Source organism: Nuphar pumila, chromosome 2 (genome assembly GCF_984573655.1).
Source record: "Nuphar pumila chromosome 2, dmNupPumi1.hap1.1, whole genome shotgun sequence".
Classification (NCBI taxonomy): domain Eukaryota; kingdom Viridiplantae; phylum Streptophyta; class Magnoliopsida; order Nymphaeales; family Nymphaeaceae; genus Nuphar; species Nuphar pumila.
The window spans coordinates 109,109,286-109,124,897 of record NC_143250.1 but is presented as its reverse complement, the minus strand read 5'-3'; positions in this window follow the sequence as shown (position 1 = coordinate 109,124,897).

Below are 15,612 nucleotides of genomic sequence, written 5' to 3'. Positions count from 1 at the left end.
TTTCAAGAATATTGTTCTATCGGTTGTTGTATCTTGTTGAAGATACTTTTACATAGTTTATTCCAAAATGTTATTTTTATGGGTATTCCTTTTTGAAGAATATTGTTTTATTGATTTAAGGTTTGATTTATATATATGTTTGTCATTACAAGTTTGATTACTTCAAAAGTCTTCTCCTTTTATGCCCCTTATCTAAGTGTCATCATATGTAGACAAGGATTTTATTACACCTTCGTGTGTTGGTAGCCCTTTGTTGGCTTTTGCTCTCTTGGTCTAGTAGCTGAACACACTTGTCTTGAGTGTTATTTTATGTATACAAGGCACGTTGATTCATACCATGGTGTGTGATTTTAGTCTATGTTGGCGTTTGTGTCCTTGCTCTAGTCGCTGAGATGTATGCCCATGGTTGGCTTATTTCACTCATTTCAAGTGCCATCTTATGTAGACAAGAGATGTATTGTGTTTTAGCCCATGGTTGGCTTGTTACTCTTGTTCTAGTAGCTGAACATACTTGGTTTTAAGTGTATTTTTACGTAGACAAGAGATGCTTTTGGTCCATGTTGGCGTGTATTCTCTTGTTCTTGTCGTAGATGCACTCATTTCAAGTATTATTATATGTAGACAAGAGATTCTTTTGCACACCTTTGTGTGTGTTTTTGCCCTTTAATGACATTATATTTATATCCTTGATCTAGTAGCTTATACACTTGATTTATGGGTTTTTGAAGGACTAATGAGGTAGTTGTTTGTAATGGATGAACTATTGTTGAAATTTGCAAAATTTCATTCATGACTTGTGTTTTAAGATATTCAAGTGAATCATATTTTTGATATGCATATTTTAAAATCAAGTTGATTTTTTGGCATTTAATCTATATATTAAGTGCTTATGGTATTTTGGCCACTTTTGTATGCAAAATGTGTCCTTTTTGTCAATTGAGTGAGATTTTCCTAAATGGGTAAGATTCTCTACTCAAATAACACTATTCGTTTTGCCTCGTAAATGGATTTAAAACCTTGTGAACTCTTGTGTTTATTTTTTGTCTAAAGTATGCTTGGAGACTTTGTTTCTCTTGTTTGGCACTTCATTACATGTTTGAAGCATGTTCATTAATGATTCCTTTACGTATTAATTCATTTCATGATAATATATGCATATGCTCTTTATGGCCTTTTAGGATCTCATTCAATAAAGTATATGTTGCTTATGCCTCTTCGTAGGATTATTGTGGTGTCCCTTAGTGGACTATTTTGTTATTCCTCCATTATGGGGTTGTGTTTGTCCAATATTGGACCTTATGAATGCATTATGCATTATTGCAATATGTTTTCGCTCACTCTTTAAACATGATATATGTTTTTGAAAACTTTGGTTTTCTAAATTTTCTTTTCATGCTAAAGTAATTATCCTATTATGCATAAATTTTGCACCTTGTTAGGAATGTTCCTTTTTTAGTAAAGTGCAAAGATATTTTTTACTTGTTCTTTGTTGTTGTTCCTCGGGATCTTGAAGATAAGAGGAAAAGAAGTACCTTGGATAGATCATGGAAGGTGCTCATCGTTAAAGACATTGGAGGGAGACATTTACAATGGCATTCGTCCTGAAGGCTCTTGTAGCCTTGAGATTCTTCCTCTTGCTTTCTTCAATCTTTTTGTTCCCCCACGCAAAGCTTGAGGGGGGGTGTTAAAATGTATCATTCGACGATTGTAATATTATATATATATAAAGGATAATACATATTCATATATGGTATATATGCATATGTATTATCCTAATTATATATATATATATAATATATATTTATCTATTTATAGGCATAGGGGTAGTTTAGACATTTCACAGTTTTTACGCATATTCCATTTGGAATATGTTTGTAATTTTATTTTTAATTTTCTTTTTTATTTTTCCCTTTTTTTGTGGTTTGCGCCACCTAGGGAGGCTCCCCAAAGAGTCGTTGGGGAGCCCCCAACGGTCACAAATGTGACTGTTGAGGGCTCCCAACGACTCCTTTGGGAGCCCCCTTGGTGGCCCCTCTTTTGTGTTATAAATAGGGGTCTCCCCCTTTGTATTCTTCACTCCTTTAGAGGAGCTTATGCTCCATTGTATGGGGTTTATACCCCCTTCTTCCTTCTTCAATAATATTCAACTTATGACTTTATGTCATATTTTTGCCCCTTGTGTGGGTTTATGTGTTAGCACATTATGTGCTTGTGTTGCTCCCTTTAATGGGTTTATTCGCACTTCATGTGCATGTGTATGGGTTCTTTATTGAACCTAATGTATTCAAAGCCACTTTCTAACATTCTCATGTCTCAAGGCCTTACGCGGCCAACAACACCTATGATGACTCACTTAAGGCGTCATACTTTCTCATAAAAGGCCCAACCTTCTATAGAAGGTCCAAAACATGATCTAAAATCAAATAAAGATATGATTCTCACATCTGAGTCTTGCATGAAATCATGCTAAAACAGAAAGCCAAAACTATAGATTCATAATTGGCTATCTCAAACAATCTCAGAAGATCATCACAGCTCACCACAACTTTTTATGGTAATAAAAAACACGAGATCTACGTCGAATCGCTAGGTCTGAGAAAAAGTACGACTTCGCAAGGAAATTACTGCCCTAGATGGTATACCTGGTCTTGGACCATACACTTCCTCACAGGAGTTCACCGTCTTTGTGGCTACCCGTTCATGGACAGTGTACATCCTCACAGAGAATCTACCACTCTAGCTTGGTCACTTGGTCTTGGAAATGTATAACCTCACAAGGAATTCCGCCCTAGATGGTATACCTGGTCTTGGACTGTACACTTCCTCAAAAGAGTTCCCCGTCTTTGCGGCTACCCGTTCGTGGACAGTGTACATCCTCATAGAGAATCTACCACTCTAGCCGGTTACCTAGTCTTGATCATACATACTCCACAGAGAAACCTTTGAGAACTCGATCCTCAACAAATGCCATATACAATGAAAATCATTGTGATACACGCATCAACACAAATGACCGCTCTCAGGGTCGATAGCCACTATTACAATCAATAAGATCAACGCCGGATCAACTGGTCTGAGAAATGTATAACCTTACAAGGAATTCCGCCCTAGATGGTATACCTAGTCTTGGACCATACACTTTCTCACAGGAGTTCACCGTCTTTGCGGCTACCCGTTCATGGACAATATACATCCTCACAGAGAATCTACCACTCTAGCCGGTTACCTGGTCTTGATCATACACGCCCTCGCAGATAATCCTTTTGAGATCAGGTCCTCAACAGACAACCTACTCAGTGATACATGAATCAATACAATCGACTGCTCTGAACAATTGACCGCTCTTGGGGTCAGTAGCCACCAATATGGGCACAAGCATGTATATCAGCAATATGCATCGTATCAGTTCACATGGTAAAACAAAACACGATCACCCATTCCTCCAATAAGGTTCCATGAACCATGAACATATTATCGTATACTCTCAACATTTCTTATCACGTGACACATCAATCACATCGCACAGAAGCATATAATACTATGCATCAAATTATTGCCACAAGGAACATTGTAATCCTCAAATAGGACCTCAAAGCATGCATAAACAACACATGAGAACACGCAGATATGGAAATCCAATTGATTCTATAGGCGAAGAGTAACTAACTTTATCTGACAGCCAAACAAAACAACTGAATAAGACAAGCACTCATAATAATGCTCGCGAAAACACACAATTATCATCAAATGGCTCAGTCCATCAGCAAGTAATTAAATTAATCGTAAGGCACAAGCTATTGCATCACAAACAATTCATAAGCTACACATGAAAAGCAATCATACGGTAGCAGTTATATCACAATATGTAAGCAGCTTATAAGATAAGTGGTTACATCAGTCCTAGTTGTCATCAGTTCGTAGATTATGAGTTGTATGCAATCACATCAATCATAAGAGATGCAAGCCAACAAGTGTTACGTTACAACAAGCACCAAGCAGTTCGACCAAGGGGTAAAACAAGTCATATGCTAATATGTAGCAACTAGTATAATGCTATTATTATAAGCACTTAACTAGTATGAGAAGCTAGTTATTACTCAGCAAAGAACTGCGTAAGCAGTTTAACCAAATAGAGTAACGCCTTGACAGGCGTGCTTAGCTCAACGAGTAACATATTGAACTACCGAGCAAACGAGCAATCAACTAGTGTGAACAAATTTTATGTTTTTATATTACTGGCCTGCGGGTACGCACAGTCAAAACGTAGAAACAATTGAGACTAGTTCGAGCGTCTGTTATTCTATGTATTTTCAATAACCCGAATAGCTAGTTGAGTCCGCTCCTAAAAGGACTGCTTTAGCCGAGAGAGGATTCCCCAAAGGCAGGTAAGCAGTGTCACGGATGCATTCAACTTCTGCAAAAGTGTTGAGCTAACTATTGTAGCCCCTTTCTCTTAACTCCAATGACTGGGGAGGTCGGATTATTGCCCGTGGGGTTGTTGTTAACAACCTGTCCATTGAAGTTTTGTACCGCTCTGTCCTCTCCCTTGACAGACAACAAGAAGTGAATGGGTGCGTTAGGGGTTGTTTAACTAACGACTCATTCTATGTTGTGGTCTTTAAACCACTCGAGCATCTTGCCTGTGAAGGCGAATCAGTCAACATTTAAGTGATTAAAGCATTGTGCATTTGGCACTATTCGAGGTCGCACGACCGTCTCATCCGATCATCGCAGTATTAGCATGTAGTGCACGACTACAAGTATTGTAGGATGAAGGGGGTATAGCTCCTCAATAGGAGCCTCAACAAGAGTGTTTCACAAAGATGTAATGTTTCTCAGACTTTACTTTTGACATTCTTTATCTTTTGAAACAGCCAGCAGCTTGTGTCAATATTAGGCATGCGATTTTCTCGAATCTCATCGCTATCGGGATATCTACATGTCTTCCATGACTCGATATCGGCCTCGATAGACGGGATACGGGTTTCTCACAGAACCCCCGCTAAGAAATTCGCTCGAACCCCAATTCGTCTGCAGGACTACGTACTCGAAGAACCTGGATCCCTGCTAAGGATCCCTCTCCTTCGACGATGATAAATCGCTAAGCTCCTGACTCAACTCTTGTCGCAAGAGTGAGAGTGGTAGATGCCTCTTGCATCCTCCACGAGGATGCCTCAAACGCGTATGCAATGAGCGAAAACCTGAGCGTCATCTGCAATAGCAAGGCATTAACAACACATATGCAAAAGCAAGAGTCTGGGCGCAAAGCGCAATGACAAGTAAAGACTGTAAACAGGAGTGCAACGCAAAACCTTTGCGCAATGCGTGACGGCAAAATAAAGACTGTAAGCAAGAGTGCAACGCAAAACCTCGACGCAATGCGCGACGGCAAGTAAAGACTGTAAGCAGGAGTGCAACGCAAAACCTCGGCACAATGCGCGACGGCAAAGTAAAGATTGTTAGCAGGAGTACAACGCAAAACCTTGACGCAATGCACGACGGCAAGTAAAAACTGTAAGCAGGAGTACAATGCAAAACCTTTGTGGAATGCGTGACGGCAAAGCAAAGACTCGACAAAAAGTAAAAGACAAGAATCGCGAAACCGCGTCCTTGAGTTACATGCGTACTCGTATAAATATATATGATATATATAGATATATATAATTGTCCTTTTTAGTTAATTGAATTCAATTCAATTGTCCAAGTCTTCTGTGCAATCTTCCCCTACCTTTGGGAGTTGCAAGCTTGCTGACGTCTGCAAGTGTAAGCGATGGACGGCACGGGTCGCAGAGCACGAGCAGGATCCGTCGCACGAGCTACAAAAGTGACGATCTTAGCAAGCTAACACAAAAAATAGAAGATCATGGGCATTGTCGTCGTCCTGACGTAAGGGAAGCAGAGGCAGGAGCATCGTGCCCTTGCGCACCTGCTATAAGTGCAAGAAGCAGGGGCTGCGAGCTCCTACTGACCTCTGTCAGCAGACTACGAGGAGGCAGGCGGGGCTGCACCACTACCTTGTGAAGGCAACGAGGGAGGCCAAGGCGTCGCCCTGTCTACCAAAAGAGCATAGAGACAGGGGATCAAGCCCCTACCCGTTCGCACAAAGGGGGGGCAGGAGGCTTCGCCCCTGCCTACCGAATACGCAAAGAGGCAAAGGCTTGGCCCCTGCCTGTCGAACACGTAAACAAACAGGGGGCGAAGCCCCTGCCTGACGCCCGAAAAGAGGGAGCAAGGATGGTGCTTGACCCCTCCCCTGAACAACGGGGGTGCAAGGAGGGGCTTGACCCCCTCCCTTGTCGTAACAAGGAGCAGGGAGGGGCTCAGCCCCCTCCCCTGCCGTAAAAGAGAGCAGGGAGGGGCTCGGCCCCTCCTACGTACTACGAAGGCAGTGAGGGTCGAGCCCTCCCCTACGAAGATCGAAGGCAGAGAGGGCTCGAGCCCCTCCCTGCGATAAACAAAGGCAGAGAGTAGGGAGACAGCTAGGAGGGGTGCTCGGCACCACCCTCCTGATAGACCCAGAGAGAGGCAAGGGGGGTTCGGCTCCTGCTGAGAAACGAGAGGCAGGGGCCAAGGCCCATGCAGACCTATGATATGCAGACGATAGGGGGCGTCGCCCCTGCCGATAAAGGACAGGCAGGGCTCCCGCTCCTACCGACCTACCAGAAACGACAGGCAGAGGCTTTAGCCCCTGCCAATCCAAAAGTTTCAGGCGACAGGGGTGATGCCCCTGTCAGCCTGCCAAAAGATGACAAATAGGGGCCACAGCCCCTACCGGCCAAAGGCAACAGAGAGAGAGAGAGAGGGGCAGGGGCTGGAAACCTCTGTCAGTCGATCAACAATAGGCGACAGGGGGCATCACCCCCTGCCAACCAGTCGGTCACACGCGACAAAGGGCGTCGTCCCTGCCGGCCTGCCGACTGAAAAGGAGGAGAAAAAAAGGGGGAGAGGAGAGAAAACAGGAGAAGGAAAGGAGTGTACCTGGAAGTTGCCAGCGTCGGCGACGGCGTCGATGGAGGGAACGAAGGCAGTCGTCGGCGGCAGCAGTAGAGGGGGTCTCCGGCGAGCAAAGGGAGCTCCAACGTTGGGGGCTCCTCTGCGAAACCGAAGAGGCACGAGGGTATGGGGGTCGGGTACGGAGGTGCCGCCGGCGAGAGAGAGTCGGGGGGAGAAGGGAAGAGAGTGAGTGTCGGGGAGAGAGAACGAGAGAGCAGGAGAGGGGAAGGGGTTTCGTATTTGAAACCCCCCCTGTCTCACTGTCTTTAGAAGACTCGAGGGAGGCGGTGAGGCTATGCCCGACCGCCTCACCTTTTGGATCCGGGTCGGGTCCAAATCTGGATTCGACCCGGGTTCAACAAATTTATTTTTTTTTTTTTGAGGTTTTACAGACTGCGTCCGACACTGGTCTGATTGTGTCCATGAAGTGTCCTGGGGTGTCCAAGTGTCGTGTTGTGTCGACATAGGATTTGCATGTTAAGTGAAGTGTCCATGAAACATATATGCATTTACTAAAAATAGTTACATTAAACTCACAAAAGAAAACTAAAACAGTAAGTTCATGTTACAACCTCTAAATTGGATGAAAGGGATCATCTACATTTTCGATCTCAAATATTTCACTACAACCTACAGATGGGATCTTCAATAAATGCGAACCATGTGTTGATTTGTAATGAGATGCATAAAGTGTAGAAATTCAAATATCAAACAAAGCAACTCAAATAACTAGCTGAAGCAGTTCAGTAAAAACTTACTACACAGGAAAAGCAAACTTGATTATTCCATGAAGAGTTGAGCTTATTATTTTGATTAAATAGAAAATAGTAAATTATGGAACAGAAAGTTGTAAAAATGTTTATGGAGAAACCCTTAGGTTAGTATATGCAAGACTTAATTTTCTGAATGTGAAGCAACAGCGAGTTAACAAATATCATTGCGAGGAAAACCTCAACAGCAAATATACTGGACAAGCAATAAACAAAGGAAAATGACATCTCAAACTTTAACAGAAAACACATGACAAAAGGTACAGCACAAGCAACAACCAAAGGAAATGACAGTTAACACTTTACAGGAATGCTACAATTTACAAACTATATAGCTATACCTAAAAAAGGGAATTTTTGGAAATGTTAACAGATTAAAGAAAGGAATGCTCTGCTATAGTAGAGTATCAATAGAACATCAGAAAGCAGCTTTAGGTTCTTTGATAAAGCACCTACATAAGTAACATTATACACATGAACTACATGTAGGGCTGGTAAACAAGCCGAACGAACCGAACAAAGGGTGTTCAAGCTCGGCTCATTCTTATGGTAAGTTGAGCCAAGCTCGAGCTCATGGCAAGTTCAAGCTAGCTCTTTTACAAAAAAAATACATTTTTTTCACAGCTGGAAATAATAGAATATGAACTTTAAACCAACTGAGCCAAGCTCAAACTTGTAATCAAACAACCCAAAAAGGTACAAGATATGGCCATGGGCACTATGGCCAAATACAAGCTATGGGCAATAACACAAGCCACTAAGGGAAAATACAAATGCATCAAGTCACAAGAGAATAGTCACAAGGGAAAACAACATAAAATAAATATAAATTTTATTAATGAAATGCTCACAACAAGCATAGCTTTACAATGGGAAAGGCGACCATATATATATATACAAAGAGGGGAGAATGAGAAAAGACCTACTAGCCGTTAGGCATGTCTAACTAGCTGTTAGATTAGCAGTTAGGAACTTAGGCATGCCTAAAGGCTAGCTGGCTCAACAGCTAGTTCAAAAATATAAAAAATATATAATAAATAAAAATACAAAATATAAATTTTAACAACATATATATTATATATGTATACAAAGTATATATATGTATACACATACATAAATATGTATGAATGTATATATACTACATACATATATATTTAGTATATACATACATACATACATACATACATACATACATATATATCAATATTTAACAAAACTGACTCATTTACAAAATAAATACATTGTTTCAAGGCTGTAAGCAATAGGATTTGAACTCAAACTTACACTTCAACCACTTATGTCTATGATAAAAAAATTATATGTAAATTATTTTCATTACTAGTTAACGAGCCTATATGAGCCAAGCCAAGCCAAACACCTATTGTCCATGTTTGGCTTGTAGAGTCTATTTTCGAACGAGCTCTTCACAAGCTGAACAGGAGCTGAGCCACGAGCAGCTCATCTTGTTGCCCAGCCCTAACTACATGTATGCAGTTTTGCTAGAAAGTCAAGATGATAACATCTCTAGAAAAAGAAACATACTAGGCGGCTTATTAGGTGGATCAGGGGCAATTTGAAATTTGCGATAGTTTCGAAGAATTTCACAAACTTCAGCAGGGCGCAACCAGCGATGTTGTGCTTCCAAGAGTACCTGCTCAATATCTGTTCATCAAGACAACAAACAGTTTCATCTTCACTTGAGAAGAAAAAGAAAGCAAAAAGGAAAAGAAGACAATCAGTTTAAGCACAAGAGAGACATATTATTATATCTAAGCAGTGATTGAGAATACGAATCAGGTATCACAAGTTTCAAGCAGATATCTTTGAAGAAAACCAACATTTGTGTGAGATGATGCAAAGTTAAACCAAGAAAATAGGTAAAATGTATCCATATTACAACTAGAAGGTTTGCATGGAGGATTGTTAATGAGACCTGCTTTTTTCTTCTCATACCTAAATAGCAAATGATTTTTGGAACATACAAGCCCATCAACTGCAAGTAATTCAAAATTTACAAGTCCAAAATGAAGCAACAATTACAAGAAAATGAATAACAAGGAACTTACTATTTTATTTTGAGTTTTTGTAGGTTTCACTTAATATATGAACTGTTTTAGACACATCAATGGTGTGTGAACATGAGATGCTCGCAAATCCACTTGGTGGGATGCAAACGCCATTAATCCTTCATTTACTCTGCATTGCATGCATAACTATAACACCTTTATATATTTATAAAACATATATGAGGCCAGATTTTTCTTTTCTGATGTTTGTATTCTATGAGGTAGTTTAATTATGTAATTTTTATAGTTTATAATCTTCACGTAATGTGCATAGAGTGTTTATTCTTCATCTTGATGGAATTAATGAAGCAAGTTTAATCTCCCAAAGCCTCTCACTTCACGACACTCTGATAGTTTGATCAAAATTATGAAACTTAACCTATGATTAGTATAAATTTTGGAATGTCAAAATGTCACAGTAAAAGTCAAAAGGGCCTTTATGCATTCAAAGAGCAGATAGAATTTGATACAGAATCTAAACATGTATAAGTAGGAAGCATATGTTGCTTCCTTATAATAGTCATGTCTCTTTCCTATCGTGAAAACTCATGTTCCGGCTCCCTCTACTATTTTAGAAATTTGTATAAAAACACATTCACATATTCGGTGAATTATTGTTGTGCTTTTAATGCAATACAAATCAAAATTAATGTGTTAGTGATGGGCAAATTAATTGCTAAAGGTGTGAGCATCAAAATTTCAAAATAACAACTACGCCTTCATCCCAAAACAATTGGGGTCGGCGATATGAACCAAAAAAAGAAAATCATTCTGGGTCTTCCACATGAATCCTTCTCCTCCAATCATTTTTATCCAATGCCATGTCCTCGGTGAGGTTCAAAGCATTCATATCCTTTCCTATCATCTCCATCCAAGTCTTCTTAGGCCTACCCCGACCTCTTTTAACTAATATATTTTCCCATTTCTCCATCCTTCTAACTGGAGCATCATTAGGCCTTCGCCGAATATGTCCAAACCACCGTAAACGATTCTCTCTCATCTTATTTTCAATTGATGCAACGCCTACCTTCTTACGTATCTCCTCGTTCTGAATCTTATCTTTTATTGTATTTCCACACATCCATCAAAATTTCAAAATAACGTTATATTTAAATAATGCTACATCTTGTCACCATGTCACTGGCAAATTTTGTTTTTTTAGGTTGAAGTTGTAATGAGATCTCCAAGGATCAAAGAAGAAGCCTACTAGGGCAATAACACAACACAATCCACAAAGGGAGAACACTCACAATATAAAAATAATTATTTTATTGATGTAAAATGCATAACATAATGCATTGAGAAATAGGGATCTTCATGTCCTATATATATACAAGAGAGAGGCATAAGAGAGCGTATTAGCCGTTGGGGAGCTCCCAACAACTAGTTGGTCAAATGACCAAACAACCCATAATAAAAAACAAAAATACAAAAAAGAACCTAGATACAATATATAATAAAATATATATAATACATATATATGTATTCATATACACATATGTGTATACATAGTTTTATATATATATATACAACTCTTAACACTCTCCCTCAAACTTACGGTGAGACCACCGAAAGTTTGTCAAGGAAAAAATGGAATCTAGGAGAGGGAAGCGCCATGGTGAAGAAATCCGCTAATTGATATTATGATATGACGTAAGGCAATGATATGGTCCTCTTCAAATATTTTTCATAAACATAGTCCTCACATGGAATGTATGGTTGTCGGCAATGTAAATGACGCTCTTGTTGTCGCAACAAAGCTTTGAGAGTGTCATGAGATTTACCCACATATCTCCAAGCAATCGCCTCAACCAAACAACTTTAGATGTAGTGGCAGCCATGGCTCGATACTCAACTTTCGTTGATGAAAGACAAACCTTTTGTTGTTTTTTGCACTCCCAAGATATGAGCGAGTCACCTAAAACACACACAAAATAGTAGTTAAGCGACGATTATTAGGATCTTCTCTCCAGTCTGAATCAGAGTATACAACTAAATCAAGGGAGAAAGAGGACAAAAAAAGGCCTTTAGAAACAATTTTATTAATATATCTTATTATTCTCTCATAACAACACTCATATGCACAACAGTTGGTGAGTGTTGGAAATTGCTTGCAATGTGAACTGCATGAATGAAATCAAGCCTGGTGATAGATAAGTATGTGAGAGTTCCAATTATTTGACGGTATGGTGTGAGATCCTCCAGAGAAATTCCATCATCAATTTTCATTTTTGCATTAATCACTTCTGGAGTGTCGACCCCTTTTTCGTCAGTAATTTCAGACCTGTTAATAATCTTAGTTAGAAATTTAGTTTGAGTTAATAAATACCCACAAGATGAGTATGTGACATCTATACCAAGAAAATATGTAAGAAATCCAAGATCAATAATTTCAAATTAATCAATAATTTCAAATTTATTTTTAAGAACATTCTTGATATGACTAATTCCCTGGTTGTCTCCACCAGTGATGATCATGCCATCTACGTACAACAGTAGAATGATTATACTTGCATCAGATGTCTTAACAAATAAAGCAGTGTCAGTATAACATGATATATATCCAAAATTTAACATGACAACACTGAATCTATCATACTAGGCTTTAGGGGCTTGTTTCAAACCATATAAAGCTTTATTTAAATAGATAATGTATCCAGGTGGAATCTCAAGAACTGGGGGCGGATCCATATAGACTTCTTTTAAATCTCCCTTCAAAAAAATATCTTTCACATCTATTTGATATATAGGCCAACCTATAATGGAAGCTAAGGCTATGAGAGTCATAACAATGATCATTCTTGCTACAGGTGCAAAGGTTTCCCTATAGTCTATTTTGTATTCTTAAGCATATCCCTGTTAGATTTAGGTTTTCTGAGGTTCCTGCAGAGAGAAAGAAGATAAGAGAAAGGTTTGAGTTTAACTCTCACGATTCCCAATATGAGAAAATTGTGCCTCATTGTGACTATTTATATTTACTTTATACTAAAACACCCTTATTAACACAAAATACAAGAAGACTACTAAAGGGTATTTTAGGAACACAGTATATAATAAAATACAAAAGGGAACTAGGAGACGTGAACAATAATGTCGTGAACAGTGACATGAGTGATATGGATCCGGATCAAGATCCAGATCCGACCACCTCAAACCTCACGCTCTAATAGCCTCCCTCAAGTTGTATGTAGTTAACAACCATGGACAACTTGCTTCTTAAATACCAAAACCTGTTCTTTGTGAGGCCTTTAGTGAACAAGTCAATCACTTGGTCTTCAGTCCGGACATAGCTAGTCTCAATCTCCTGATCCTCCACTTTCTGATGAATAAAATGTTGATCAATTTTGACATGTTTTGTCTTTTTATGTTAAATGGTATTTACTGAAATCTTGATAGCTCCTTGATTATCACACATCAAGAGTGACTTGGGAATGACTTCTCCCAAATCATACAACATGTGTCTAATCCATGTCATCTCAGTTGTAACTGCAACCATGGAACGATATTCAGCTTTTGTACTGGACCTCGCAACAACCTTTTGTTTCTTACTACTCCATAAGACCAAATTTCTTCCAAGGAAAACACAGTATTCAAAAACAGACATTCGCTCATCAGGACCTCCTGAGTGAATCCCTTTGCTACTAGGCAAGCTTTATATCTCTCGATAGTTCCATCGGGTTTATACTTTATTTTATACACCCATTTTGAACCAACTACATTTTTAGCAGGCGGTCTTTTCACTATCTTCCATGTTTGGCATTCATGCAAGGCTTGCATTTCTTCATTCATAGCTTCTATACACCTATTTGACTGTTAAAATACATGTAATTCATATATATATATATATTTATATATTTATATATATATATATATATATATATAATACCCGATAGGGGTATTTTTGTCATTTCACAAGTACCCGATAGGGGTACTTGTTTTTCTTATTTTATTTTTCTCTTTATTTTTTGTAAATCATATTTTTTATTTTTTTGTTTTTTTGCTCACACAAAAGGGGCCCCACCATGTAGTCGATGGGGCCCCCAACAGTCACATTTGTGACCGTTGGGGGCTCCCAACGACTACATGGGGAGCCCCCTATGTGGCTCTCCTTTTAAGGCCTCTTGGCCCTTCCCCTCTCCTTTTCTTGTGTATAAATAGGGGTGAACCCCTCTTGTATTTCTCACTCTTGAGAGCTCTCTCTCTTTCAATAAGAGACATTTATATTTTTATGTTGTGTTGTCTCTTGTGGGTTTGGGTATTAGCCCTTGTTGTTTGTTCATTAGTGGATGTTGTAAGTGCCTAGTGCACTCTTTGCTTTTTCGCATATTTCATTACATGGTATCAGAGCCTTGTGTATGCTCTTCTTCTTAATATAGCTAGTTGTGTAGCTATATTTTTTTCTTGTTATATCTCTCTTCTTTTTATCCTCTTGTAAGTGATTATTATGGAAGGAGAACAAAAGATTGATCTCTCCTTCAAGCTCAATGGCTCCAACTACATGATGTGGGCCGCCGCCATGGAAAACAACCTCAAGGGGAAAAAGCTTTGGGGATACGTTATGGGCACTATTCCGAAACCGCAACTTCAACTAACTAAGGTTGGAAGATGGAACACCTCTCGAGGATCCTACTCCCTACCGGCAACTTGTTGGGTCTCTAACCTACTTATCCATCACACGGCCAGACATTGCTCATGCCGTCCACTCTGTCAGTCAGTTTCAACATGCACCTACAACCGTGCACATGAGTGCAGTCTTAAGGATTGTCAGATATATCAAAAATACCATAACTAAGGGAGTTTTTCTTTCTTCTGCCTCGTCACTTGATTTAATTGCTTATACTGATGCAGATTGGGGAGGAAATCCCAATGACCGAGTCTCAACTACCGGATTTTGTGTTTTCTTAGGTGACTCTATGATTTCGTGGAGATGCAAGAAGCAACACAAAGTATCCTTGTCCTCGACGGAAGCAGAATATCGTGCTATGGCCACTACAACCATGGAACTTGTGTGGCTAAGAAGCCTCCTCAGTGATATGGGCATTGTCATCTCTACTCCTTCGAAGATGTGTTGCGACAACAAAAGCGCAATCTATATTGCAAGCAATCACACCTTCCATGAGCGTACTAAGCATATTGAGATGGACTGCCATTACGTTCGTGATGAATACCTAAGAGGAACTATAGCACTACCTTACGTCACATCAGAATCCAGTTGGCGGACTTCTTCACTAAGGCGCTTGCGGCTCCTCGGTTTTTGTTTCTTCTTAACAAGCTTTCAGTTATATCCCCGTAAAGCTTGAGGGAGGGTGTTAAAATACATGTAATTCATATATATATATATATATATATATATATATATATATATATATATATATATATATATTTTTATATATTTATATATATAATACCCGATAGGGGTATTTTTGTCATTTCACAAGTACCCGATAGGGGTACTTGTTTTTCTTATTTTATTTTTCTCTTTATTTTTTGTAAATCATATTTTTTGTTTTTTGTTTTTTTGCTCACACAAAAGGGGGCCCACCATGTAGTCGATGGGGCCCCCAATGGTCACATTTGTGACCGTTGGGGGCTCCCAACGACTACATGGGGAGCCCCCTATGTGGCTCTCCTTTAAAGGCCTCTTGGCCCTTCCCCTTTCCTTCTCTTGTGTATAAATAGGGGTGAACCCCTCTTGTATTTCTCACTCTTGAGAGCTCTCTCTCTTTCAATAAGAGACATTTATATTTTTATGTTGTGTTGTCTCTTGTGGGTTTGGGTATTAG